This window comes from Maniola jurtina, chromosome 21, assembly GCF_905333055.1.
Source record: "Maniola jurtina chromosome 21, ilManJurt1.1, whole genome shotgun sequence".
In the NCBI taxonomy this organism is placed as follows: Eukaryota; Metazoa; Arthropoda; class Insecta; order Lepidoptera; family Nymphalidae; genus Maniola; species Maniola jurtina.
Genome location: NC_060049.1, coordinates 7,890,188 through 7,909,848, shown reverse-complemented (window position 1 = coordinate 7,909,848; position 19,661 = coordinate 7,890,188). Strand labels below are relative to the sequence as shown.

The 19,661-nt window shown below is 35.3% G+C and overlaps 1 protein-coding gene and 1 long non-coding RNA gene across 3 annotated transcripts in view; both read right to left on the bottom strand.

Moving 5' to 3' along the window:
• The window catches only part of LOC123876095 (glutaredoxin domain-containing cysteine-rich protein CG31559-like), a 101,652-nt gene that overhangs the window by 25,065 nt on the left and 56,926 nt on the right, over positions 1–19,661 (bottom strand). The gene's annotated exons all lie outside the window — the stretch shown is intronic.
• LOC123876096 lies at positions 1,844–17,731 on the bottom strand. Its single transcript, XR_006798257.1, has 3 exons — positions 17,681–17,731; positions 13,778–13,784; positions 1,844–1,854 (listed from the first exon to the last, which is right to left on the bottom strand). It is a non-coding gene; the product is annotated as an uncharacterized LOC123876096 (long non-coding RNA).

Sequence of the window (19,661 nt, the reverse complement as noted above, 5' to 3'; positions counted from 1 at the left end):
GAACTCTGGTAAAATCTGGGTTTCATACATTATGTATGAGTCATGTAACATACATGATATTTTATCTAGGTACGTGTACCTACATTTATTATGGTCATTTAAAGTACAGTCGCCACTCCTTACCTACCTGTGTGGTTGATTACCTATGACTGGTACCACTTAACCGTAAAACGTGCCTAGTCCAGTTATTCCTAATCAATGTAAGTACGACTTCGGAGTTGACTATGTCATTAGGGAATGTGACATTTATATTATGTGATGAAGAAGGAAACGATATCGTGTCGTATGTATTTTGCATGCATTTCGATTGTCCTTTGTCCTAAAATCTCTACGAGATAAAATCCAAGTCTAGTTCTATTATCACGAGCCTAATCCTTGCATTGAAACTTAGAAGGAAATGGGAATATTATTAATTTTAACTCAGCTAATATCCTTAAAACATATGAATTTTATCATTAAATTTTAAATACATATTAAATAGGTAAAAATCAGATTTCAAAGTCAGTTGCTTAGCCGAACTGTTGAAATAAAGGGAATGCCTCTTAGTAATTTCAAAAGCACTGCTAATACACGTCTGTAATCTATAGATATGAGGGTAAGATTTAAGTAATGGATTAACAGAAAGTAATAGAAAATGATAAAAGTAATGAGATAGGATCATGTCTGTCGCGTTATCTTTATACTAAGGCGTGTCCTAAGGTTAAATTTGAAGGCAGCCATATTGGCAAACAAGGGGGTTATTCTACTAATCCCCATTGACAATCTCCTTCAATGGGAATTTGTGAACAAACCCCCATTGATACTCTCTAGAGCTCCTAATGGAGATTAGTCCGACGGTGGAAGTTATGAATTATAATAAAAAGTTAAACTTTTATTAAATCGTGTCGTAGGTCTTAAAGTGGCTCGCAAATCGCTTGCACGGTACTCAACGGTACAGTTATTCAAATCCACACTTGAACACCGCTTTGTTATTCACAAATTACACTCTATCGGTAGAAGATTAATCGTAGTGTTTTCACAAAAGTCGTAGACATAACAACAGTTTAATAATGCATTAGGTATTAACAGGGCTCTCTCCGTCACTAACTCCATACAATCGTAGTCCCAATTTCATTTGAATATTAAGCAACCAAACTTCATGAAATGCAGACATATTTTAAAAACTAACATCTGTGCCTGTGGTGTTTTGGATTTTTCTAAAAATATGTAGTTTTAAAATTACAGGGGCTCAAAGATTTGTATGTGAATTTTTAAGACCGCGTAACTTTGAAAGCGAATATTTTAACGGAAATCTGGAAACCACAGGCATAGATATTAGTTATGTAGTAGATATGATTGGTTGGTATTCCAATGAGAGACGAACTACATTTGTATGGAGCGAGTGACGGAGAGACCTCTCTTAATGCATGATCTTCCTTGGAAGACAACCATCCCGTTGGTCCGACGACATCATCAAGCTTGCGGGAAAACTTGAAGGAGGCTTGCTTAACACCGATAAAGAATGGCGTGCACGTGAGGAGGCCTGTGTCCAACAATGGAACAAGGGCTAAGAAAGAAAAAAAAGAATAAGTGACTGATCTGCGGTAGAATATTATAGCAGTGATAAACTATTGGTTAAGACGTCTGCCTTCTTTTTGGAAAGTCGGCGGTTCAATCCCGGGCACGCACCTCTAACTTTTCGGAGTTATCATCATCATCATCAGCCTGTGGACGTCCACTGTTGGACATAGGCCTTACCTAAAGAGCGCCACCACACCCGGTCCTCAGCCTTCCTCATCCAGCCACTTTCCGCCAGCCGCTTTATATCGTCGGTCCATCGTGCTTATTTTAACGTAATTTTTTATTATTTATAACCTTTACTGGTGCTAAAAGACCTACCTTCCAAACATGATTCCAGGTCAACGGGAAGTACCATATAGGTTTCCTTAACAGACACGACAGACGGACAGACAGACAGACAACAAGGTGATCCTTAAGGGTTCCGTTTTTCCTTTTCAGATACGGAACTTTAAAAAAGCTTAGTCCGGATGAGCTTTTTGTCTTCAAACGGCTTTACCATATATATATAATTAATATATATATGTTCTGTCGCGTCTGTGTATCGATTCAGGCTCAATAGAACCGGTCGGGGCGCCTTGCTAGCCTTACAAGGTCGGGCCGCGTCGTGACCAGGCAACGGTTGAACACCGACAATTGTGTTTAGTAAAGAAATAAATATCCCAAGCTTTTAATTGAATCGGTTCCTTGTTATTGCATTCAATCAGTGTTAATGTAGCTTAACAATTTGTAATTTATCGTACTGAAGGAGAAATTCTAGGTTTTTAAGGTTCCGTACCTCAAAAGGAAAAACGGAACCCTTATAGGATCACTTACTTTGTTGTCTGTCTGTCTGTCAAGAAACCTATAGGGTACTTCCCGTTGACCTAGAATCATGAAATTTGGCAGGTAGGTAGGTCTATAGCACAAGTATAGGAATAAATCTGAAAACCGCGAATTTGTGGTCACATCATTTAAAAAAAAATTAAAATATGTTTCAATTTTCAAAGTAAGATAACTATACCAAGTAGGGTACCATATCATAAAAAGGCTTTACCTGTACATTCTAAAACAGATTTTTATTTATTTTTATGCATAATAGTTTTTGATTTATCAGGCAAAATGTTGAAAAAAATACCAGAGTATGGAACCCTCAGTGCGCGAGTCTGACTCGCACTTGGCTGGTTTTTTTGCTCAGTTTCCGTACATTTTGCGATTTTTATGTATGTCTAATTTGACAAAGAGACTAGGCTATGGCACACTTTCAGGCTTCCGTTTTTCTCGACACCTAACAATATTGGTACCTTCAAAAGACAGTCAAGTGCGAGCTGGACTACTATACAAGAAATAACACTTTTTTGTGATGTAAATCCAAAAATCCACGGTTTTTGGAATTTTTCCTTTACTAGTTAAATTTGCTATAAGATATCTTGCCTTTCATGATTCTAGGTCAACGGGTAGTACATTATAGGTTTTGATTCCTGTGGCGGTCTTGACAGCCAGACAAAAAGTGATCCTACAAGGGTTCCTTTTGTCTAAAGATACGGAACCCAAAAAACCGGCCAAGTGCGAGTTGGTATCCTTCGGGTACGAAATCCTAAAAACTTACAAAATACTATTACTAAGGTCCGATTTCACCAACGTAAAAAGTCTTATCCGAGAGAAAAATTTATATTTTAGCAAGTTTTCAATACAAGAACTGTCATTACGCCCACTTTATTTAACGTCAGTTAACCGCTGGTGAAATCGGCCCTAAGTGACTTGTGTGTGATGTGAGTGTACAGATGTATGTAGCTAACTATGTGGCAAACGACTGGGATAATTAACGACCCCGGTGGCGGATTACTTAACGGTGACCATTCCATCTACGGAATGTTATCATTGAATAGCCCCATCGCACTGTAGGCGGCCAAGGTGACTTACATAACTAGCCCGCATACTAGTTCAAAGTTACTGGCATGTTATATTGTGAAGAAAAAGCTGCATGGAAGGCACTTCTTTGACGAGGTTTATGCGCGGTCTAGGTAATAAGCAACATGCAACTAAAGCATTCAAGCAGGTCGATTCCCGAAAACCTGCATCAATCAATTATTACAATCGCAATCAAGTACCAGATCGATTGCGGTAGAATGCTACAATGTTACGATAGCAATCATCTCTGATTGGTTGACGCTCGCTCACTATTGGCTACAATGCATTGTTGCCACAAGAATAGCATTAAATTAGCCAATAACAACAATTGCGATTGTAATAAATAACAATGATTGATGCAGGTTTTCCGGAATCGAGCTACAGGTCAGACTTCGGCGATTGGCAACGGCTCGATAGGTTGCCGCGATTTTGGTCGCCTATACTATGAATTCATATTAATAAAAATTGGGTATCACTGGTATCCATCACTGGTAGCTATCACCGAAATCGGAATGCTATCTTGACCTAATAGTGGAATTTTTTTGAGGCATTGATACGATGACTCTTATCGGTTTGTATACGACTCTTAGAGTAAAATTGGTGCAATATAGATTCTGATGTTAACGACAAATCAGGTGTTAGTGATATTACGATATAGCATTCTTCATGTATATAAAGTTCGCGACAGGTCGACATTTAGGGTTAGCGCGGAGGCTACATACATGCAGGATAACTGGTAACGATCTTTGATTCTTCAAAGTCGGCATTGACTGGGAACTTGGGTCAACAACTGTTATCCATCATCCAAACCTGCGCGACGAAAGCGAAGCGGGAACGTCATCAGCCGTGCGACGGACGCCTCCTACGATATTTAACTCCCACGTTTATGACGCGCAAGTGTGGCTGAAGCTTTACAACTCACAACTAGCCTACTCTCTATATAAGAATCAATAAACGTAAATGTTTATGCATTTTATCAATATTATAATCACGGCTACTCGTCAATAACGAATGCTAACGAAGGAAGGCGGGCAGAAAGCGTGGGAAGACTGGCCTCAGATCATTGTTTGTCGTTATGCCCATTACTTAGCGGCAATTTATTGGCTTACAACCACCTTGCAGCTATCTGTCGAATTTGTAATTCATATTCGATTGATATATTTTATTAGGTACTAGTTGAAGCCCGCGACTTCGTTCCCGTGGATATAGGTTTTTAAACATCTCGTAGGAACTTTTTGATATTGCAATATCAAAAGTAGGCCATGTCCTTTCCTGAGATGTAAGGTAACTCTGTGTCTTTCATCAAAATCAGTTAAACTGTTGGGCCGTAAAAAGATAGCGGACAGACAGACAGACCTACTTATGCAACCCAAAATTTGAAAACTCGAATAAAAAAACCTCAAGTTTTTTATAAGGCTGTATGAAAAAAAATTATAATTTACGATAGTAAACGAATTAAATTTCCACTAACAATACAGCTGGGCCATAAGCTTATTATTGGAAATTACCACCGTTAATTACAAAATGCATTACCGTTAAGCAATATAGCATTACAACTTACAAGGTACTTATTATTGCCACAGTACAAAGAGAGACATAGTAGACCGACGCCTTTGATCTCATGGTAAATGACGACCACAACGACTCTTCAACACAGGGCCTCAAGAGGAGAGTCTAGTTGTAAATGTTCATACAAACAGCGATAACGTTTTAAAAATTATGAAAATGGGTAAATGTAGTCCAATTTTCATAATTTGGAAATGTTGTAGATATAATAAAGAACTATGCTGATACGTTTTAATTTTAAAGAAATATTGCTTATGTTAAAAGTTACTAACGTCTAAATATGCATATTTTTTACCCCGACCCAAAAAGAGGGGTGTTATAAGTTTGACGTGTATATCTGTGTATCTGGCTGTGGCATCGTAGCTCCTAAACGAATGGACCGATTTTAATTTAGATTTTTTGTTTGAAACGTGGCTTGATCGAGAGTGTTCTTAGCTATAATCGAAGAAAATCGGTTCAGCCGTTCGAAAGTTATCGGCTCTTTTCTAGTTTTCTTATAGAGGTTTTTATGTCGGGGGCTTTTAAATTTTGAGTTTTTGAAAATTGCGTCCCGTTTCGTCACTAGGCGATAGTCGGCCAGTTCGGGTCTCTTTCGCTCTGTCTGTTAACTTCGTCGAACCTCTGTTTGTTATATCACACCCTTGCTCTGTGATGTTACCTTCAAGTTAATGTATTGCAATACATTTCTTGTCCTTGCTGAATATTCAGTTATTCGATTAATGTGACCACTTCCTTTTAAGTAATAGCCTGGTGCGAGATTATTGATAGTCGTACATAGGAAGATGTTTTTGAATAACTTGATATTTTATGTCAAAAATTATGTATATTTTAGTAGTTTTATATGGTACTAGCCGATGCCCGCGGCTTCGCCCGCGTGGATTTAGGTTTTTCGAAATCCCGTGGAAACTCTTTGATTTTCCGGGATAAAAAGTAGCCTCTGTGCTAATCCAGGATATTATCTATCTCCATTCCAAATTTCAGCCAAATCCGTCTGGTAGTTTTTGCGTGAAGGAGTAACAAACACACACACACACACACACACACACACACACACATACCAACTTTCGGCTTTATAATATTAGTGTGAAGTGTGATTTCCCACTGTTGAGTTTTTGTATACTTAACTAGTGACTTGCCCTGGCTTCGCATGAGTAACTATCCAATTATCCATACATTTTTTCGTGTAGCTTTAACTATCTATTTCTGTAGCGCATGCCACGGAAGCTGTCAGATGGTCAGATGGAACAATTTTTTCCATTTAATTCACAATCTCATCATACCCACCAGTATGATCCGCACTTGGCCAGCATGTGACTTTACCAGCTACGTGATTCACTAAATCGGTGTCTAACACTGAATGATAGCCACCGAGGTAGGTTTTACATTGCTGCTTCACTGGGTGATATTAAAATATTGTTACATAGAAAACCTTCAATGGATTAAAAAATGATCTCGGTGGCTATCATATATTGTTAGACACTGAGTTAGGGAATCACCCCGCTAGTGAGTATATAGCCTAGTTTCTTCTCATTCTTAAAAGTGGGTTGGCGATGGGTTTAGTAACTGATGGGTTTGATACCTAGTGAAATAATGCCTCTACGACTAGTAATTGAATACCAAGGTACATTCTATGTTGTTAGTGAAATTTCTAGTGAGGTAAATATACCTACCCAATTTTAGGTGAGCTTTCACAAAACCGCAGCCATTGTTGTGTTGACACTGTTTTCTATGTGGTAAATTGTTTAAAGTAGAAAATTATGTATTAGTAAGTATAAGTACCTAACTACGTACGTAGGCATTACCACCGAATTTTCTAGTGTTTACTCGATGCTCACATTTTTAACCCCCGACCCAAAAAGAGGACTGTGGCATCGCAGCTCCTAAATTAATGAACCGATTCTAATTTTGTTTTTTTTTTGTTTGAAAGGTGGCTTGATTGAGAGTGTTCTTAGCTATAAGTTATCAGCTCTTTTCTAGTTACTGTAACCTTCGCTTGTGGGGGGTGTTATAAATTTTTAAATATATTTTAGATAACTTTCAAACGGCTGAACCGATTTTCTTGGATTATAGCTAAGAACACTCTCGATCAAGCCACCTTTCAAACAAAAAAAACTAAATTAAAATCGGTTCATTACTTTAGGAACTACGATACCACAGACAGATACACAGATACACATGTCAAACTTACAACACCCCTCTTTTTGGGTCGGGGTTAAAAATACATATAACATTATATTTTCACAACGGAAACGAGTTTCGTCCTGAAAAGGAACAAACACCAATTACTTATTTAAGGGCAATAAGGGCCGATTTTTCAATCTTCAAATAACTTTTATCTGAGGAATAAATTCAAAGGTTTGACAGTTTTTGCATCGAAAATCTGTCAATATGTCAAATATATTTCTCAGATAAAAGTTATATTATGATTAAAAAATCGACCCTGAAAAAAAAAAAAAACAAACAGAACAAGCGTTCTACAGTATGAAGTCAGAGAACCTTCAAAGAACGCTTCCCCAATGAAATGTAATATGATTCGATATATTAATCTGTCAAAACAAATTCATATGGAATATATTTATTACTCCATAAAGTTGTAATTTATGTTTAAAATCTGAATGAAATGTTAATTATTGAAACGTATTTTGTTATGTTATCTTAAATCACATACCTAACACTCGTAAATTATAATATTACACGAAATTAATTCATTTTTAATACCCGACCCAAAAATAAGGGTGTTATAAGTTTGACGTGTATATCAGTGTATCTGTCTGTGGCATCGTAGCTCCTAAATTAATGAAACGATTTTAATTTAGTTTTTTTTTTGTTTGAAAGGTGGCTTGATCGAGAGTGTTCTTAGTTATAGTCCAAGAAAATCGGTTCAGCCGTTTGAAAGTTATCAGCTCTTTTCTAGTTACTGTAACCTTCACTTGTCGGGGGTGTTATAAATTTTTAATTTTTAAACCTTTCAAACAAAAAAAAAATTAAATTTGGTTCATTAGTTTAGGAGCTACGATGCCACAGACAGATACACAGATACACACGTCAAACTTATTTATAACACCCCTCTTTTTGGGTCGGGGGTTAAAAAGAAGAAGGAGAAGACCATGTCTATTACCTTCTTCTTCTTATTTTGTTTAATGCCTTTTAGTAGTGCCACACCACCACAACGGTCTATTACCAGTTGCACCAAAGGGAATTAATGTTAAGGACAGTTACATTCGATAACTTAAACAAAGCTAGGTACTTCGGGTTGCACAAGTCAAAGTAAAATTGGACAAAACCTTTTTTTTTTTCCTCTCTCGTCTGGCTGTACAAAGTATTGGCGTCACTCAGAAAAGCAGGTATTATTTAAATATTTTTATCGAATTATTGGAATGTCCTCTCCAAGACCAACACAAAAAAACACAAGTTTAATGTGTAAGGTTATCCGAGAGTTTTAATCTAAACAAACTAATGCCAAAATAAATAATTTAATTAGAGCGTGATTGCTATCACAACATCTAATTATTCAGTTCACAATCCAAATACCGAAAATATGCGATATCGCTCCGAATCTCAGAAGGAGACTGAACTAAAACCTTCGAAACACCCGTATTTATGCAAGTTCAATCTTGTTGGCCTCCTAGCAACAGATTGTATGACATCGAATGAGCCAAATATCGATTTTATCAATCTACCTGCATTAGATAAATTATTAATTTTATATTATTTTTGACAACTCAAATCAATTTTTAAAAATAACCTTACAAAAGATTAGCCAATGTCAAGTTTGTAGCTATTTGTAACAAGTTAGTTAAACTATATAAGTATGGACCCCGTCCGTGCACCCCCTTAGAGCGCTTTCCAGTCAGTTTCAACAAAAAAAAAACACCCCAAAAAGGCAGAGCACGCCCGCCAGCTAACACCAACACAGACGAAGTCCCGGACAAAACCTTATTAGGTAAGAATACTGACACATGCAGCCATCTTTGATTGTTTTTTGGTGGATTTGATTATTTAAATATATTGGTAACTTTTTATGGTGCAACTTGATAAGTTTTCTTGGTTAGACTCTCAGTTAGTTGAATTTAGGATATTTATCATCTGTATCAATATGCAATCAGGTGTGGTTGTGGTGTAACGAAATCTAAATCCAAAATCGATACTGCGGTTAAGTATGTGACTTCCATACAAATAGGGATTTTAGGGTTGATAGAACGGAAATTTTACTGAACTAAATCAAATCAACGAAGAGGACTGAAAAAATTTAACACGTAGTCATGAAAACTAGACTAGTTTTAAACCTATCTAGTTAATAGTTATCTATTTAATTTTATTAGGTTCTAATAGATCATTCATTGTAAATTCTGAGATCTTTTCAAATAATATTATAATTCCCAAAATCGGTACCAGAAACCAAAATACATACTTATCTCATTGTAAAGTGAAGCTGCAATCACACTAATATTATAAAGGTGAAAGTTTGTATATGTGTGTGTGTGTGTGTATGTTTGTTACTCCTTCACGCAAAAACTACTGGACGGATTTGGCTGAAATTTGGAATGGAGATAGATAATATCCAGGATTAGCACATAGGCTACTTTTTATCCCGAAAAATCAAAGAGTTCCCACGGGATTTCGAAAAACCTAAATCCACGCGGGCGAAGTCGCGGGCATCGGCTAGTCATATATAAGGATTAAGGATCATTGCTATTGTGCTATTGTAGAAAATAGTCAAAGAATGTAAGAATTAAAAGAGCCAACCCTGACTGTGTTTACTAGGAAACCAATAGAAACCCTATCACACTACCGTTAGTTTCAATCTACACTTCCCATCTAGGTTGGTTCTTATGGTTAGATCCACAGAAATCTAAATAGATAAGGTAATAGCACAGAATTTAGAATAAGTACCTACAGGAGTATTAAAAGAGCGTAAGATTGTCGCAATGGGTAGTGAGTGACGTTCCAGTGCGTACCAGTGACCTATCAAGAGGAATCTCTCCGTCACTCGCTTCATACAAACGTAGGTCCAATTTCATTTGAATATTAAGAAACCAAACTCCATGAAATTTTGCAGACATATTCTAGAAACTATCTATCTATGTCTGTGGTTTTCCAGATTTCTGTTAAAATATTCGGTTTCAAAGTTACACGATCTTAAAAATTTACATACAAATTTTTGAGCCCCTGTAATTTTAAAATTAATAAATAAGGACTTGGATTATATTTCTAAATGGTCGGAGGAAAATAGACTAGTTCTTAACGCCAAAAAGACGAATTTTATGGTGTTGGGAAGTAAGCATCAGAGAGCTATCATAAAAGGGAGAAAACCAAATATAGCTATAAAAGGCGAGCCTATTGATAATGTGGCTATCGCAAGAAACTTAGGGCTATATATGGATGAAGACCTAAGATTCATTGAACATCTTAACACTAAGATAAGGAACGCTTTCTATAAGCTAAAAGTACTATACGGTGTAAGGCGTTTTTTGACGGTCGGAGTCCGGCGGATACTCGTGGAATCTCTTATTTTGTCAGCTTTTAATTATTGTGATACTATATACGGACCTAGACTGCTCAAAAAGACGGAAAAGGCCGTTCAACGCATACAGAATGCATGCATTAGATTCTGCTTTGATGTTCCAAGGAGAGGCCATATTACACCTGTTATCAATAGCCATAAAATCCTTAGTATGAAGTCACGTAGGAACTTACACATTGCAATGTTGATTCACAGAGTAATATTTAACAAGCGACCGCCGTACTTATATGACAGACTACACTGGCGAGTTGACAGAGGCACGACTCGATTTCAGCAAAAAAAGAAGCTGGCTATACCCACTCATAAAAAGGCAGGATTCAGGGGCTGTTTCCGTTTTGCTGCAGCTAAGGTTTGGAACGATCTCCCGCCTCCGCTTCGGGAATGGAATTATCCTACTAGCGAGATCACAATAAAAAAGAAATTAAGGAATTTTTATTTAAATGACCAGATCGAGGCAGCTAAATTTATTTACACCTAACTTACTTATTTACACGTCTTATTAATGAAATTAAGGCTAGATATGCTAAATATTCTATCCTAGTCTTATTTATATACATATATCTGACTAGTGCATAATGTAAATAATTTTAGTTATATAATACATAGATACTTGATTAATTGGAACCATACTATTATTATTGTTGTCTATAATACTACTATTTAAGTTATTAATAATATTATTCGTTAGGCCTAGCTGGGAAGGGACATCTTGTTTAGATCTTATCTTGTTTAGTTTTTATTTTCATTTTTTTTTTTTTTTTGCTTGTTATGTGTATGTGTGTGCTTTTTTCTCCTTTTCATTTTTCTTTCTACTGTACGGTTTTTAAGGTTCTTTTTGGGTTGTACTGTATTCATTTTAATATTGATCAATAAGCAGGGAACGCAACGGGCGCGGTGCGTTTTTATTTTATTAATCAATATTTTTTGGAGCAAACTGAAAACCAGCGCTGAGCATTGTCATCAATGCTCGGCCATGCTGAGTTTGCGGCCTATTGCTATTGTTAGTTTTTTTTTTTTATAGATTTAATTTACTTATAACATAATGTATGTTTGTCACTAGCAATAAGTAAGCAATAAAGCCTATTTATTATTATTTATTATTATTATAAAATTACATATTTTTAGAAAAATCTAAAACTTGGAACTACGATTATATGAAGCGAGTGACGGAGGGAGCCCTGTTAAGTATCGCGCATTGTTGTAAAAGTAGACTAATTTGCATAGATTTACGTTACTTGTAATGGTAGAGAATTTCTTTCAACAAAATGTAGTGAGAGAAGAAAAATCGTAGATAGATAATGGCCAAAAACCTATCTATTATATTATTGTCTCTACTTAGTTATACAATATGAAAGAAACAAAATAAAACAAAGAAATGATTAACCTTAATTATTGATCATAGGGTAATCATAAGAGATTAATAAATCAAGCTTACTAATTGCTATTAATAGGTTAACGGTAGACAATTAATAAGACAAATTATAGGTTAACGTGTAACCAGTCAGTTTTCCTGTTTAATGTCACAATACCAAAAGAAACCATTGCATCGGTGAAAGTTAATCGAGTTATAAGCCGGCCTAGTATGTAATAATGTCAATCAGATGATCAATGGAACAATCGATGACAGGAAGCGTGGCGCATGACGATAATTCTTCCGATTGCTACAAAAAAGTGATGATAGCGTTACGAGTAAGTAGGTACGCTCAAATGCTTAGATCAGGCACGATGAAATAATGCAAACAGCATTCTGCCTCTGCAGTTGACCTGTCCAAAACTAACCGCAGAAATGAAAAAACTAAAACCCGACTGCGATCGTCCTGAAACACTGAAATATTAGAGTAAAATTGTTTGTCTGTCGTTTGGTGTATCTTAACGTTGTTATACATGAATACCAATGAATTCAGAATTTTCTCCTCTTTCATTTGACACCTCACTCGATACAAAAGCAAAAAAGTACTTTTGGAGACCCCCACTTTTTTGATGTAACATCCGCTAGATCAATTTTTTTTCGTATAAAATATAGCTTATGTCAGCTGGACCTTTACAATGAATCAATTGACACCTCATTCATCAAAATCGGCCCAGTAGTTTAGGCTCTATGGATACATACATAGACTGCTAAAAGCATTACCCTGCCTTTTGGCTTTGTCGCAGTCGGGTAATAAATATAATCTTCTCCTAAAGTTATCTGTAATCTGTCGGTAGGTTACTTAGTTTTAATTAGAGTAGATACGATGTACGTGAGTATTTTTTTACTGTAGAATGTTATATTTTGTAGACTGTTATAATTTAACTGGCAAATGGGTGACCGATTTAAAGAAGAAATATATACCGACGAGCGTTTTTTATTCCTATAATTAAGTTTTTTATTCGTATAAATAAAATAACATACCGTTACAAATAATGTTAAGTTGCTAAATATATAAATATTTATTTATAAAGCAATTTTCATTTTATGTATTAATGTAAAAAGAAACACGGTTTAACGTTACGGATGGCAATTTATACATTTCTCAATCAATTTTTACACTAGTTTTTAAATTAATTTAAAATATTGAATAAAATATAATATCAAAAGTGTTACAGACACTTTTATAGGTTACAAATATTGAGTAATCACATTTTAATTTAAAAACATCAAAATGTCTAACATTATAATATAAAAAATTGAGAATTAAATCAAAGCATTTTTCGTCATTAAATAAAATTAGAATGGCAACATCATTTTAAATTTAGGTATTTACTTTTTTCGTGTTATTTCGCATTTGTTCGCGAGGATTCAGTTTTTTTAAATCCCGTAGGAATTTTTTGATATTCCGGGATAAAAAGTAGCCCCGAGATGTATCCCATATCTGTACCAAATCTCATTTAAATCGGTTTAGCGGTTGGGCCGTGAAAACGTAGCAGACAGACAGACAGGCAGACACACTTTCGCATTTGTAATATTTAGTATGGATACAGTGAATAAAAAAACATTGTATATTTACAAGTTCTTTATTCAAGGCAATTGTCTAAATTCCGTATTAATTAAATCCATTACTGTACAACGTTTTTCCCCTATATATCATGCTAATATACGCATATTTGTTCCGGCGTCTGTGTGGTGAAAATTATGTCTAATGTGCCCATAAATCTTCCTTTCAGTGGGATTGTTCTAGTTTGAAAATATAATAATTATTTCACTCACTGTAAATCATTTTTTGCCCTAGTATTTTATAATTTTTCATGGCAGTTACCAACTAGATACCTAGTTGCTATATCTGTCATCATCATACAAACTTTATGATATTTAACTGTAACAGAGAGAATTATTTAACTAACCTGTTTTTCAGTTCTGTTTTGATGCAAGCACGTTTTATGCTAGCATTAATTATTCTGTAGGTAATACGTGTCATGCGTGATGGATTTGAGATATGATCACTAATTACAAGTCTCATAAGTCAGCTCAGTCTCACTCATTGGTCGATGGAGAGAGCTATGCTTGGAGTTTGTACTATGTTATCCAATCAGAAATGAAGAAATTAATAAGAGAACAGAGTAACCAAATTAGCTGAGTGGGTTGCAGTTCGAAAAACCGATAGATATTAGGGTCTGGAAAGCGCAACGTCGGAAAACCTCCCACTAGGTGGACAGACGACATCAAAACGCAGGGAGCTTCTGGATTCAGGCGGCGCAAGGCGTGTGGAAGTCCCTACCAAAGTCCCTATGTCTGAATTCTATCGGCTAAAGATGATGATAATGATGACGATGACTATATAGTCGTTTAGAGGAGTGCATAAGCAGAGTCGAGGTCATCAGCATTTCTTAGAAGAAAGCTACTCAACAAAAACCATCAAATATATTTTTAGTATTGAAAAATGTATTGTGTGCTAACTTTAACAGGGTTCTCTCCGTCACTTACTCCATACAATCGTAGTTCCAATTTCATTTGAATATTAAGCAACCAAAGTCCATGAAATTTTGCAGACATATTCTAGAAACTAATATCTGTGCCTGTGGCGTTTTAGATTTTTCTAAAAATATGTAGTTTTAAAATTACAGGGGCTCAAAGATTTGTATGTGAATTTTTAAGACCTCGTAACTTTGAAACCGAATATTTTAATAGAAATCTGGAAACCACAGACATTGATATTAGTTTCTAGAATATGTCTGTAAGATTTCATGAACTTTGGTTGCTTAATATTCAAATGAGATTGGAACTACGTTTGTATGAAGAGAGTGACGGAGAGATCCCTCTTAAGGCTTAAGGCTTGTGCAATTTTGTGACTTGCTTTACCTTTAGCGACTGTCCCACTTTCATTCACAAAAACATCGTCACCTTACTTATGCCATTCTCGAATTACGAACAGGTGTAGAATCATTGTAGGATAGTCACGCTATTTGCTTTCTGTAATTTATGATGTGTGTAAAACACATTTTTTAAGTAACTTCAGATAAGTTACTGCTAAGAATTTTATATTGTCCATATTCATTATAAATCTGTAGATGAGTTTAGTTTTTGTGGTAGTAGTGAGCGTTATTTATTAAATTTATGACTGGTTTTACGCTTGACTAGCAGTATGATATCTTATAGAAAGTGATGATGCTGTTTAAAGTTGATCGCATACAGAGACAAGACCCAAAAATTTCACGTAAACTACAACAGGTTACCGGAGAAATAACTGTAACCAAGTTCCACGTGGAAAAACTATAGTTACATATTATATTAGCTTGCATCTCGGAAACGTACATAGGCTATTTTTTATCCACGAAAATCAAAGAGTTCCCACGGGATTTTTAAAACACCTAAATCCACGCCGAGGAAGTCGCTGGCATATTAACTATCAAATAAATCATAAACTTTATTGTACTTTATAGCAGACAAAAATAAACACATTTTTTTAATAGGTATCAACAAAAAAAAAAAGTAAGACAAACATGTCAACTATAGGCCTGATACAGCCGATTTTAAAACAAAACGTATCATTATTTTTAACCTTTGCCAGCTTTGCACACTGTTCATATTAAGTTGATCAAGGGAAAATATCTTGATAGCTACAGCATAACAAGAATTCGTGATAGCCTAGTGGTTAGAACGTCCGCCTCCTAATCGGAGGTCAGGGGTTCTATCCCGGGTACGCACCACTAACTTTTCAGTTATGTGTGTTTTAAGCAATTAAATATCACTTGCTTTAACGATAATGGAAAACATCGTAAGGAAACCTGCAGGCCTGAGAGTTCTCCATGTTCTCAAAGGTGTGTGTGAAGACTGCCAATCCGCACTGGGCCAGCGTGGCAGACTATGGCCTAAACCCTTCTCATTCTGAGAGGAGACCCGTACTCAGTAGTGGGGCGGAAATACATTGATCATGATGATAACAAGTTTTATTCATAAGCCCATTTGTGTCAAACCCAGTGTCATCATGAGTAAACTCGTAGGTAGCGAGAGAAAACGTACAGACAGCCTAGCCAAGACGTGTTTCGTGTACGTGTTATGCAAATTGACATTTTTTGTTCGGGGAACGAAAGTGCGCGTAAATATCAAGGCCGAATTTGAAGTTCCGCAAATATCATGTAATGTGGACGGAGTTTTTTAAAAATACCTAGAGGTATTTGATTATTCTCGAAGCTTCATCCACCTTTAATAAGCCTCTTACACCGTTTCTGTCTTATGTTACGAGAAACGAAAAGATACATAATTAATAAGACCTATAATTAACATTATAAAAGCAGTATTTTGTGCCCTTCTTAGTGTGTATAGATCTTTATAAATTTTCCCTTTCATATTGACATTCAACGTTATCTATTCTGAGTAAGTATATCGTTAGTCGAAAACAAAAATGGAAAAATTCAAAATATACTGTTTTGAGCTCAGTGGCTTCCATTGTGTTGAACTCTGAGTGGTCGTAAGTGATGATTCGGTCTAGGTTTGAGCGGTATAACTTGGAAATGGTTTGAAAGTTTCACCTATTATTGGTTTATACACGGTATCGTATCGGAACTCTAAATCGCTTGGTGGCACGGCTTTGCCAGTAGGGTGGTAACTAGCCACGGCAGAAGCCTCCCACGAGATCAAAAAATTTTAAATTCCCGAATTTCCCCCTATCGAGAATCGAACCTGGAACCGCCCACTTATAAGACACAGCGCTCATATTCACTGCGCCAATTCGGTGAATGAAAGTGTAAATATGCATTTATTATAATAAAATTTAAGTATATCGGAAGCACTTTTATATGTTCCGGTAGCAATGCCTAACAAGCTTGCGCGCGTCATTAATTTTAATTCTAACTTCTGAGCTAATTTCTAAACCATTATAATTAAGTCTATGTTTGAAAAGAAAGTGTTGGCTTTTTAAAGTGATATAACAATTTTTATTTACCTTATGAAGACGTACAACGTTTTAAATATTTTTTAAAATTTATGCTTAGCATTTTTGGTAGAAAGTGGTGAGTTGTCGAGTATTTTTACTTTTTATGCAAAATATGAAGCAGGTGTTTTTTATGACCAATTTATTTTCCAAAAGGATAGTATGCGCAAAAACAGATAAATCTGTCTATCTTTGCAAATAGGTCTACAATAAGATCCGCTTCGATTTACCTAATATACCTGTGCAACTTATTCTGGGAGCTGGCTGGTATAACAAAATTGCTACTAGAGGAAATTGACCTATTTAGATTTCAGCCCACTCCTGTCGGGGGTGTTATAAATTTTTAATTTACACTTGTATTCATATTATTTTTATTAATTTTCTTAATAGTTTTCTGAAGTTAAACAATAGCTACTTACTTGTAGTTTCATATTCCATGCCTATAATACAATGTTATTTATTTACTAAATTGAAGGCGGAATAATTTTTGCAATCACGCGCAAATTGGCGCCTTGACCGATTAAAATCTGTAACATTGCATCGTAACTTTTTGAGTAACATTAAGTGCGCATTCGTGTAAAAGGAGTTGTTGCTAATTATTTTATCTTTAGTAGGTAATTAAAACGTGCTCAATCAAAAATTGTCTTCGTTTTATTTAATTCGAATTGTCTACGTGAAATTTGCGGGAATTTAAGTATATTTATTGGGCAATATTCAAAAAGTTGTGAAATTGACGGTAAGTATGTGTTAATAGGTATATTAAACAGTTCTAGACGTGCTTCTTTTAAAATAATACTAGATCACTCATCCCGGCTTTGTACGGGTGGACTTATTAACTTATTATTCTAATATAGATATTTATTCTTTCCTATTTTATTTATAAAACAATATAAAGTTAGTTATGACGATGACGGGGCAAACTAAGGTGGTTCGGCTTGCGAATTCGTTTTAAATAAACTATTTAAGGATAATCCATACTAGTAAGTAGGTACATAATCATTATAAACGCGAAAGTGTGTCGCTCTATCTGAACCGATCTTGACGAAAGGTAACGAGTTAGCTTGCATCCCGGGTTCCTACGGGATTTTAAAAATCTAAACCCACGCGAACAATCATCTTTTTTTCATTCTTTCAATTCATCTTTATAAATAAAATATTTTGACTATATTTATACAAAAAAAAAAAAAAAATTCAACCCAATTAATAAAATGTCTTAGTTATTACAACCACTAAAACACTAAAATTGATATAATTTTGAACGACAATCAGCGCAATTAAACTGTAATGTACATTTCGTTATTACTTTTTATTAATATTGTTATAGAGTGAATGCCAGGTATTTGATATCAAGCATTTGTATCAAGGCTGGCGTACTGAAAGCTACGTTTAAAGTTTTTATACTTTAAGTTATATGGAAGCAATGCCCAATAATCTATACTAATAAATAAAATTGAAGTGTCGGTCGTTTGAACGGGCTAATCTTCGGAATGGCCAAACCTATTTTGACGCAAACAAAAGCATAGTTTTCATATAAGAGTAATGTATACAATAGAGAGCTTAAAGCATTGATTTACAACAAACAAAATAAAACAACAGTATCTAAATAATAAGTACGTACCTATTTCGATAAACAAACTGTAATAACGGTGCTTTAGAAAATAGATGTAACATCATCAATCAACTCTAAACATAACAAATTGCCAATAATAAGCGAAGTCGCAAGCAAAAAGCTAGTCATTTGTTACAGATTAAGTCATAAAGCCTCATACACACTCAGCTGACTTCGAATCCAACGCGGCGTTTCCCTGAATTGGGTCGCCATTGAAACCTCAAAATCTTGATAGATTAGTCACTTTAGATTCGCGACTCAAAAGAGATGTTATGTTGATTATTCTAAAAGGTTCTGCTTATTTCTAATGAATTAGATCGTAAAGAGATATTCTAATCATGGCTCTCTATTACTGAGTGATTTTGAGCTTTCTTATCAAGCCCACAGCGATCATATATTTTTAACCGACTTCCAAAAAAGGAGCAGGTTCTCAATTCGTCGGAATCTTTTTTTTAGCAGTGTCACTTCCCATGTCGGAATCTAGCATAACCAATAACCACTCATATAGTTGTAAATCATTTTGGCATGAGTTAGCTCTCTCTATCCCTCTAATACCTATATTAACTAAGCTGGAACTCAGGATATATAAAGTGAAACGTCTTCACTTTATGTAGAACAAATTTTGCCTTATGAGTAAGTGAGCACTCCCCCACCGCGCCGATGAAATATAGTATAGTGAAATATAGTATGATAATATAAATATATGTAGTATAATATTAAATTAGTAATGTAACTTGAAATGGCGATTACTTCCATGCAACTTTGTCAATTATAAATCGAGAAGCTAATAAGCTTGAGTGTAATTATCCTACGGATCAAAATCTTTTTTGGTGCACTGAATACAAATCTGAACTCATTTCCTAGCAAAACGGCCTAAGCTGTACTAAATTTGAGTCCAGTCAGTGAGTTTGATCAATGAATACATACTTGAACTCATTTTTAAGCAAAATGGTCTAACATAGTTTAGAATTGATTTCGATCAAAACGGTACAATTATTTTAAAGATTCGACAGATTCTATTCAGTTTTTTGCACTTCCTGTAAAATTTCGTGCAGTTACACCACTTTGTTCTTCGGCTCCTCAATTGGACGCGAAGTTGGCTTAGTGTGTAGATACTTTTAAAGTAGTAGAAACTGCGAGAGCGCGCTCGATTGCGCTAACGACGTTT